Below are 10566 nucleotides of genomic sequence, written 5' to 3'. Positions count from 1 at the left end.
CTCAATTTGCAAAAACATTAGTTCACTAGAAGCTTACATTTTGGTGAACTAACTACCAGAGTGCGCCAAAACAGACAACTTCGCACCCATGTGCCTTAAATTTGGATTACCCCATTTTGGGGTATGACAAACCAAATATGTGAGGCATTCGACTGAAGAAAATGACTGTTGTAGTGAGGCAATTAAAGAATTAACTTATTGGGCTCAAGAAAATAAGGCGTTTATTGGTGCTCGGAACATTCTACAAACACCATTATGAGGGTGTAACGTATCACCCCTTCATGAATTGTTAACTTGCTGCATGTGGCAATTGAACCCCAAATTTGTAAATAATTAAATTATTGAGCATCGACTCCACGTGCTTTCCGCATTTAGAGTGGGATTTTAATTTGTTGTATTTTAATTTTTAGACTTAGTAGGGGAAACATTTGATGGTTGGGAGGAAATAAAGACATTTTTGTGTGTTTTTTTGGATGTTTTCTAGTGATGTCGCGATATCCAATGGGGGTATCACAACACTATCGACAGTATTGAAATTAGGACAAAAAAATTTTGGATATCGCGACATGTACCCCTAGATGTCGCGATGGCCCAAAACGTTTTAAAATTAAAATTTTGGCCAATACACAGTGGTATGGCGACATCGTTCCCTCGATGTCACGATACCATCGATACATTCGAATTGGGAAGGGTCCAAAAACAGAGGGTATCGCCATACCCATTCCTAGGTATCGCGATATCCACGTCGGGTCAGGCAATACTCGTTTGAGGTATCATCATTTGCATGTTTTAAGCCTCCAAACACCCCAAAAGCCCTTAATTCTTCCTATTTCTTTCAATTTTCAAAACCCTAGCCCCTAAAGACACTCCCCTTTCTCCTTTTTTCTTCAATCTTTTCTCAAATCTCTTCCTATTCTCTTTTCAAAAATTATTTTATTTTGCTATTTTTCTTGTTTTCTTTTCATTTTTTATAGGTTTCCTCTCTTGCTGTTGTGGAACAATGATGTTTCACCATGCCAAATCACATTTCCATTGCCATCAACACGATTCAAGTTTCTTTTTTCTTTGTTTTTGTTGCACTTTTTATTATTGTTTTTAGTTTTATTTTTTCTATTTTGATTTTATTGTTAACTTGGTTGAAGCTAGTTGGCTAGTATACTATTGCTGTATTTGTTTGATTAAATTGAGAAAGTAGGAAAATGCCACCCCAACAAAATAAGTGAATTAGGTCCTAACCCGTACCTCTGCCATTGCCGCCATAGTTGGTGGCCCTGGAGTGATTTTAAAATAAAGAGGTGGAAATTTTTTTTGTCCATCCAAGGTCACACGTTCATTATTGAATGTGGGTTCGACCCATCCGTCTCTTTGTGCACCAAAGTTTGGGACCTAGTCTACTACCACGAGTGGTTCGACTTTTACCTTCTCCTGAAAATGACAGTGGTTATCCCTGTAGTTTTAGAGTTTTATGCTAACTTAAAGGTTTACTGGAGAGACTGTGTGCCAGTTCGAGGAGAATACATTGACATTTCCCCCTATGGTTACCAGCAAGCATTATGGCTTCCCGTGGTACGAAAATTATAACATTGAAGAATGGACCTCAAATTTTATAAAAATGCAGAGATGGACGTTATCCTTACTTACCTAATAGAAGGTAAAGGGGAATGGAAGAGAGCAATAATGTTTCCTGTTGCTAAATTATGAATGCAATTCATATCGACCCGTGTTAGTCCCCTACTAAACACTAACACGATTAACGTCTTCCAATCAGTGTTGTTGTTCGCTATTTTCTAGCGTAAGCGGGTCTGCCTCGGCATATGGATCAATACGAAAATGAAGAAATGTGTTAAGGGTAGCAAGTTTGGTATCTACTTCGTTCACCTGATTATGAACTTGTGCCGTAAAAAGGGGTGAAGATGGATTTTCCCGAGCAATTTCATCGCCTGACACAGTGTATAATTGGGGATACCATGATGCTTCAATTTTGTGAGCTGCAAAGGAAGAAAATACAAGAGTGGAACCAAAGGTGCAAGCACAAGATGGAATTGCTTCTGGCCATGAAGAAGAAAATAGCAACGAAAAAGGTCGATGAAGGAACTGATTGGCAACATAAGTTGTTTAAGGAGATACATAGCACCACTCACATTCTAGGAGTGGTGAAACCATTTTTAGGTAGATTGGCAGTGATCCAAAGGATTGAAGGCTCACAATGGCCCAAAGACTCGAGTGATTCATCCACGGGGGGAGTGTAACAGCTTTTTTTTAGTAAAACCGGGACAGTGGTTTTGGGACCACAAATATGACGTTGAAAATTTTATTTTATTATTATTTTAATGTCTACAGCATGTTAGTAGTGTAGTATAAAAATTTCGTGAAGAAATTTTGTCATTTGCATACTTAATTTGATAAAAAGGATTAATTTGCAAAATGTGCAAAACTTGAGCTCTATAAGCTAAAGAGATTAAATAGCTTTAATAATAAAAGTCTGGAGTGTTTATGTTGTAATTAAACCATCCATAATGTGAGTGGACAAGTATGGACACCTTTTAGGTGATTTTCAAGGTTATTAATTAAGGTTAATTTAGTAATTTAAGAAATACAAAATAGTAAAATGATTAAAACAAAGATATCATCTTTGTTCTTTCTTCTCTACCACCAATTTTCAACCAAAAGAAAAGCCATATTTGAAGCTTCAAGGTTAGGCCATAGTTCAACCTTGCATGTAAGTGATACTTTGTCTCGTTTTTAATGATTTTTATGTTTTTAGAGTCATTGTAGCTTAATCTAGCTAGTCCGGAGATTAATTTGCAAAACTGTTAAAAGTCTAGGGTTTTACCATGAATGTATATTGGTTTTTTTCTTATGTTTGATGGATGAAAAATAATCGTTGAGCAACTTTTGTAAATGAATTTTTGATGAATTTGTCATTTAAGTATTTAATTAAAAAATAGAAAAATGTTCATGGTAAAAATGTGAAATAAATGGAATATAGGGCTTGCTAGGGACTAAATTAATATTCAGCTAGCATGGGTTTGGACTAAATTGCATGAATTTACATTTTATGAGCTAGGGACTAAATTGAAATAAATTTAAAATTTTAAAGGCAAAAGCGTAATTTTACCAAATTATGATTTTTGGATTAAATTGAATAGAGTTAAAATTAAATGAGCTAAATTTGATAATATAGATCAAGAAAAGTAACGTACGAATTTAAATCAGGGAAAAGAAATGTATTGGATTAATCGATTGTATTTATTTGTTCCTGTTTGAGGTAAGTTTGTTAATTTAAATAACATTGAGTTATGTTCAATTAAAATGCTTCTGTGTTATATATTTTGATATTATGACTCTACGGAAATATCTAATGAAGTTTCAGCGACTTTCGGATCCCGTTTGAACCTTAGGAATATATAGGATACAAATGACATGTCATTAGGGGTTATCATGTTTCGGGTGCTGGTCTTGTATGTCCTACCGGTGGCTGAGTTTTCGGCATGTGTTGCAGTTACTTGACAACTTGTGTGAGCAGTACCATGTAGCAACGTCTTGACTGACAGCTTGTGTGAGCAGAACCATTTATGGCTTGAGAAAGAGCATTGATATGAGATAGTAGTGGTTTCGACCACATGTTGGCACATAGTGTGCGGGATTCCCGTGTATCTGATATTATTCCAGTGGTTCAACGGGTATGAAAAAGGGAAGATTCGACAAATGCTTTAATAAGTGATGCTATGAAAGTATGAAAATGTATGAATTGATGATGTATGAAATATGCTTATCCATATGCTTGAAAATATGAATGCTTATAAGTAGTATGTATAAAAGCTATGATGTTTTGAGATGATTTGCTAAGTTATGTGATTATCTAACTTGAAAGGTTGTTGCTTAGGCTAATGCCAAGTCATGTTGGATTGTCTCAAATTGTTTTTCTGCTTATAAATTGAAATGGTAAACTTTGTTTATGAATTACGAACTTACTAAGCATTGTATGCTTACTTCGTGTTATTTTCCTTTGTGTTTCTAGATAATCGAAAGCTCGTTCAGATTGGAAGTTGTCGGAGATCCATCACACTGTCCATCAATTATATTGGTATATTTTGATAATTTTGAGTCGTGGTTATAATGGTATGTATAAGTATTTTGTTTAATGAATTTAGCCATTATGTGTAGCTTATATATATATGTTATATTGGTTGATGAATTAGTTGGTATGATATTAAGATTATATGGTATTTTGCGTGGTTGTTAATTTTATATTGTGTTGGTTAAAATGATGGTAAGGAAATGTTGATGGAAATGATATGGTAATAATGAATGGTTGGTGTGGAATGAAGGTGGCATGATGTTGAAAATGGCTAGTTTTGGTAGTTTGGAAGTGATCATCTTTTGGTCAAATTGGTTTGGTATATGTTAGTTGGGAAATGGTCATTTTGTATTGGTTGTTTACGCGTTTTTGGTATAAGATCATTATGGAAAATCTGATAGTGAATTTGTTCATTTGGCATTTTAAATGATGAATGAATTGGAAAGTTGTTTAAGTAAGTTTGATTGTGAAGTTGTGGTGCCATTTTGGCATATTGGTTGAATGGATAGTTATTAGGTTGTTAAAGCTTGAATTTACATGTGTTAACTGACTCTTGAATGCTTTTTTACATGTGTATATGGTTTGTACAAGTGGTAGGAAATTGGGTGAGAAAAATGGCGTGGCAATGGCCTATTTTTCGTCCACACAAGCAGAGACATGGGCATGTGTCTTAGCTGTGTGTGACACACGGCCAGGCGACACGGCCATGTGTCCCCTGTAGCTTTAAAAGGGTTGCAAGTCAAGCTGTTACACGGCCTAGCCCATGGCCTGGAACACGGGCGTGTGGCTTGGTCGTGTGGCCTAAGTCAGTGAGTTACATGGGTACGGACACGGGTTGAGACACGGCCGTGTGTCCCTATTTTGAATGCCCACATGGCCTAAGGCACAGGCGTGTCTCTTGGCCGTGTGAGTCACACGGCCTGACCACACACTATGTGACCCCTGCAGTTTGAAAAATTTTAACTTTTTTCTGAAAAATTTCATATATTTCCAATTTAGTCCTAATATTTTTCTAATGCCTTTTTAGGGCCTCAAGGGCTCGTAAAAGGGACCGTATGTATAACTTTGCTTGATGTTGCTATGATTTATGTGATGAATTGTTAATGTTAACTAAATGTACATTGTATGATATTATGCTCTAGTAACACTCCGTAGCTCTAATCTGGTGACGGATACGAGCTAAGGGTGTTACAGGGAGTCGCCAATGAGGAAGAGAAAGAAAATACAGGAGAAGAGGAGGATGGTGACGCAACGGAGGACAACAACTTCGAGCCTTATCATGATGACTTCAAGGAGGCCTTTGCGCCCGCGTGCCCCTCCACAGTAAGTTTCGTCATCGGAGACCCTAGCGACCGACCGGTACAGTCTTGTAAGAGTAAGGTCGTTAAGGGCAAGGGGAAATAAGTAGTTGGACCAGAGCGACGCCCGATGATGAAGAGTAGTTACATATTTATGCATTTATTTTTATTTTTTCTTTGTGCGACATGTAAACTATTTAAACTACTAAATTATTTTTGGATTTGGTTGTTGTTAGTTTATATTTTTATTATATTGCTATTATTTGTGTTTGCTTTGCTTTGTGTGTTTGTTTGTTTTATTTGCAACCACTTATCCCAAGAGCTACACAATATTTTCGAGCGTTAATGAAGAGGTTGACAACCTGAGCTAGTTTGACACTCATTCTAGGGAAATCCGGTAACTGCTTAACCTTTAGTTGGGAACACATTAAGGACAATGTGTGGCTTGAGTGTGTGAGAGGGGGATGCACATAATTTTCACTCTTTTTTTGGGTTTGTGTGTTTGATGTATTTATTTTCCATTTTATGCACCTTTTCCAAAAAAAGTTAAAAGCTGCAAAAATATTTTCATTTATTTTCTTTGTTTTAAGCGTTTGCGTGGTGTTTGAACAATAATTGGGTATTAGGCCACTAGTTGTAAATATTGAATAAGTATGTTGCATTATCAAGCATGTAAATTTTGATTAATACTAGATAATTTGATGTCTTAATTGTAGACTAATTAGTTCGATTAGTTAATTTGTATAATAGATTAGAGGCAATTAGTTTTAGTGAAAATGTACAAAATGTACCATAGGATGAATGAAGTGTGTGGATCCTTGTAGATAAATAAATTGAATCGACAATTATTCATTGAATAGATGTATGCATGAATAAAATTGTGTTTTGTGAATATTTCGGGAAAAACCTTAGGCACTGTTTAATTTAGCCTAGAGCCTAAAAGTGTTACCTTTTGCTATATACCACTTGGAACACCTTAATCCCCGAAGGTTGATTGAAGTTTTATGCAGTCAGAAAACAGACACATGGTTGATTCAATTTTTACTTTATTCTGATACATATCAAACTGAACTAGGCATAGCCTCAGAAAATGTCTTCTTTAAAATACAATACTGGTAATAACGATTACTTATAAATTAGTTTGGCGTATACGAGTAGAAATCATTTCATAAGTCAAAGTTTCATAAAATTTAACCAATCCCCAAAAGGGTAACATTCTTCTAAAGATGAAACAAAATAAGAAAGTTATTTATTACAGATTCATTTTTAAAATAGATTTACACGCCACCCTCAAAACATATGCATGTTACAAAACAAAAACAGATGAAGCTCACTGCAGAAAATGCTTCTTCTGGCTTAGTCCTCTTCAACAAGCTTACAATGAAAGAACACCTAAAATGAGGGTAAGAAAAGGGGTAAGTTCAAAGAAGTTATTGAGTTCCAGCAAGGAAATCCCAACACTTATATAAGGATAGATTTGCACTGCAAGTTCATGCCAGAGATTAATACATTAGACTCTATATGTCGAGACATATGGACGTACATTCTTATCTCGTTGGCGAACAGTTAACTTTAGTGTATAACTTTTCGAGCGTACTCATATATCTGGCGCATACCATCTTTTATAATATTGGGCGTTCACTTATATCCTTTCCTCCACTTATTACTAAAACCTTAACAGAACTTATGCTTCTCCATCAACATAGTTTTTTTTTTCTCATAAGTACCTTTGTATCACAACCTCTCCTTAGGCAAACTCATACTTACTTTCAAAACTTACTAGGGTAGATTCAATATAACAATTATCAATTCTTAGCAAATACAATATTCTACATTTCAAAGCATCAACAAGAATCAGAACGTACTTCTTAGTCCGTAATCTTTCTTTTGAATTCAACCTATATATTTATCACACAAACATACATGGTATCGTATTAGCTTATTCCTTTCAATACATAATATATCATATAACACATAGAGAGACATACTAACTTACTCTTTTATAACCTTCCTTAGGTTAAACCTCGGATTTCACATATCAAAAGAGATCTTTTCGTATCATCTTATTTCAAACAGCTATGTGTAGGGGTGAGTATTCGATCGAATCGAATCGAATCGAATCGAATCAAAAATTTTCGAGTTAATCGAGTTTTCGAATCTCATTTTATCATCCTAACTTTATTTGAAGTTTTCTCGAATCGAGTCGAGTGAGATGGAATTCGAATCGAATATATTTGTTCGAGTTAAATTTTAAAAAATAATTTTGGGTCCTTGTAACCATTGTAACCCATCGTAATAAAATTTGTCCACCTTAATCAAAATTTTTATTAACTTTCATCACTTTATAATTTATTTATTAATTTTTTATATATTGGTTAGCTTCTTTTCTTGCTTAGTTGTTTCAATTATCTTCAGATTCTTGTCACTATGTATTTTAGAATTAAAAAATATATTAAATGTAAAAATATGATTTTTTAATAAATGTTATTTTAAAAATAAAATGTGAAATTGATACCAATATAAAATTTTAACACGAATATTTTATGGCATAATTAATAATTCAATTTTAATATAAATATTCAATATGACTAAACAATTCAATAATATAAATAATATAAAATGTGAAATTTAATTTAATAATATAAATAGTAGATATAAATAAAATTATTACTATTTATGTTTAGTGATTTTTTTGGATAATTTTGATTTTTTATTTGAGAGTAAAGGGTGAAAAGTAAAAGTTTAGGGGAAAAATAAAAAAGTTTTGGGAATAAAAGTTTGAGTGAAAGTAAATAGAGGGAGTAAAATTTTGGAGGGAAAATATTTAAAAAATAATTGGAGGGGGAGGGTTTGGGATAGATGAGAGGTGAGATGGGAAGGGAATAAAAGTTTTAGGGGAAAAGTGGGAGGGAATAAAAATTTTGGGGGAAAATAAAAGGTTTTGAGGGTTTTGGGGAGTAAACTTTTGAGAAAAAATAAATGGGAGAGTAAAATTTTGGTGGGAAATGGATTTTGGGTAGATTGGGGGGTTGGGAGGGGAGGGGAGTAAAAGTTTTGGGGGGAAAGTGGGAAGGAGTAAAAGTTTTGAGGGAAAAGTAAAAAGGTTTGGGAGTTTGGGGTAAAAATGTAAAATATTATAGTTTGATATTCGAATTATTCGAGTTATTCGAATTCAAAAACTCAACTCGATTCGAACTCGAAATTCGAAAAAAAAAAAATTCGAGTTGATTCGAATAACTCGAATAACTCGATTCGTTAACTCGAAATTCGAATTTTTTTCGATTTTTTCGAGTCAAATCGAGTTTTGCTCACCCCTAACTATGTGTTCCTGTGAGTTTAGGGATCTTTGCCATGGTTAACAACTAATATGTCCAACCGTAGGCAGCACTCATAACGTTAGGCTGGTTAGCAACTAGCATGCCCTACCAAAATCTAACACCCACGTCAACTGGTTAGTAACTAACATACCCTACTAGTGGTTGCCAAACTGGTTAATAACTAACATGTCCTACCTGTGGCCCACTGGATATCCCCATTTGGTTTGCAACTAGCATGCCATACCAATGGTCACACATATCTACCATTCTGGTTTGCAATTAACATGCCCTATTAGTTGCTCACCTTATCTAGATGCCGAGTTCATACCCTCAAGGAAGTCATCCATGTTTCATGCCATGATCATGCACACATACACACAGACAATTACATATAACATATTTCCAAAGTTCCAAGTTCATGTCCTCACTTGGATTCTATATATGACAACCATAATTTAATGTTACATACGGACATGAAACAACATAGAGAAGAATCACACAATCTAGATACTCACCGATGATTTTAATGAAGTTTGTTATTCTATCTCTACTGCTGCATGCACAACTCTTTCTTTCTAAACGATCACTTGCTGCTTCTTCTCCCACAACAAACTTTTCAAAACAATATTTTAGGGTATAATAGAGCAAAAGAAAAGAGAAGGAAAACCCCCAACCACAAAAGGTTTCACCGGTAATTATATCTCACAGCTTCCTCACTCAAGGTTAACATGTGGGTACCATGCAAAGCTAACTCAATTTCTATCTTGCCCAACACAATCATTATAGGTCATTATACATAAAAAAATAATCATAACACTTCGGTATTTTTCTAACTGGATCCCAATTAAAACTTAACTAGAATTGAACATAAATAATACATGTACAAACATACAATATTCATATCCATAATCCCACAATCCTTTATTGGCATACATAATAGAAGGTATTAACACAGGCTTTTTAAAAGAAACACCAATTGGTGGTTCCCTAAATTGACCACTCCAAAACATCTTAGACTTTGCCCAAAATAAAAATCTTAATAGACTTACCTATAAATCATGTTCGCCGCTCATGGCAGACAACCATACAATTACCACACTAACGAATACTACATAAATCAATCTTACCTTGACTTAAGTCTTAGCTAACTTTTAGCTTAAACAAACCATCAACAAGACTACGTCAGGTGGGGTATTAAACCTCTAGTTCCATATTTTGAGCCTCAAGTATCATTTTCTTGTTGAGCCTAAATACAAAAGCCTTAAGCCTAAACGGGTCAAAAACTCAACCCTTCACTGTCTTTATGCTAAAATGCACTATATAATGGACGTCGGGTCATGGATATTGAGGGTTAGGTAAAGGCGTATTGGTGGCTTTTTGAATGATAAAAGAAAAAGAGAAATGTTAAGTGAATAAAAGCAATGTGGGGGTTAAAAACATTGTGAGTGAAAGAGTGTAAAACACAAAATGTAAAAATAAGCTTAAACAAAACCAACGTAAAGCTCGAAAAAAAATTTCATTTCATAATGTATTAACACTTGTTAGTTTTGTATGTGCTAATACTATGTAATATCTTCTAAAATGTTGGAGAAGTAAAGTAGGCAAGAAAAGGAGAAAGTAGGAGGCGAGTTGTAAATAAATTGGGGACGAATGAGAAATAATGTCATTTTCTTAACCATTTCTAGTGCTTGAAACCATTTTAAGATGAATTTTCTTTGAACTCCGAACCGTTCTAAGCCTTAGAACATTACAAGCCTAAAAGACCTTTGGGACCCGAATAATTCACTAATACAATAATTCTTGAATTGCTTGCATTTGTCCATTTTAACATAACCAATTCTTTTTAGACATCTATGAGTGATCCACATAA

Source organism: Gossypium hirsutum, chromosome D04 (assembly GCF_007990345.1).
Source record: "Gossypium hirsutum isolate 1008001.06 chromosome D04, Gossypium_hirsutum_v2.1, whole genome shotgun sequence".
NCBI lineage: Eukaryota > Viridiplantae > Streptophyta > Magnoliopsida > Malvales > Malvaceae > Gossypium > Gossypium hirsutum.
The sequence above is the reverse complement of the archived record's forward strand: the minus strand, read 5'-3'. Positions refer to the sequence as shown.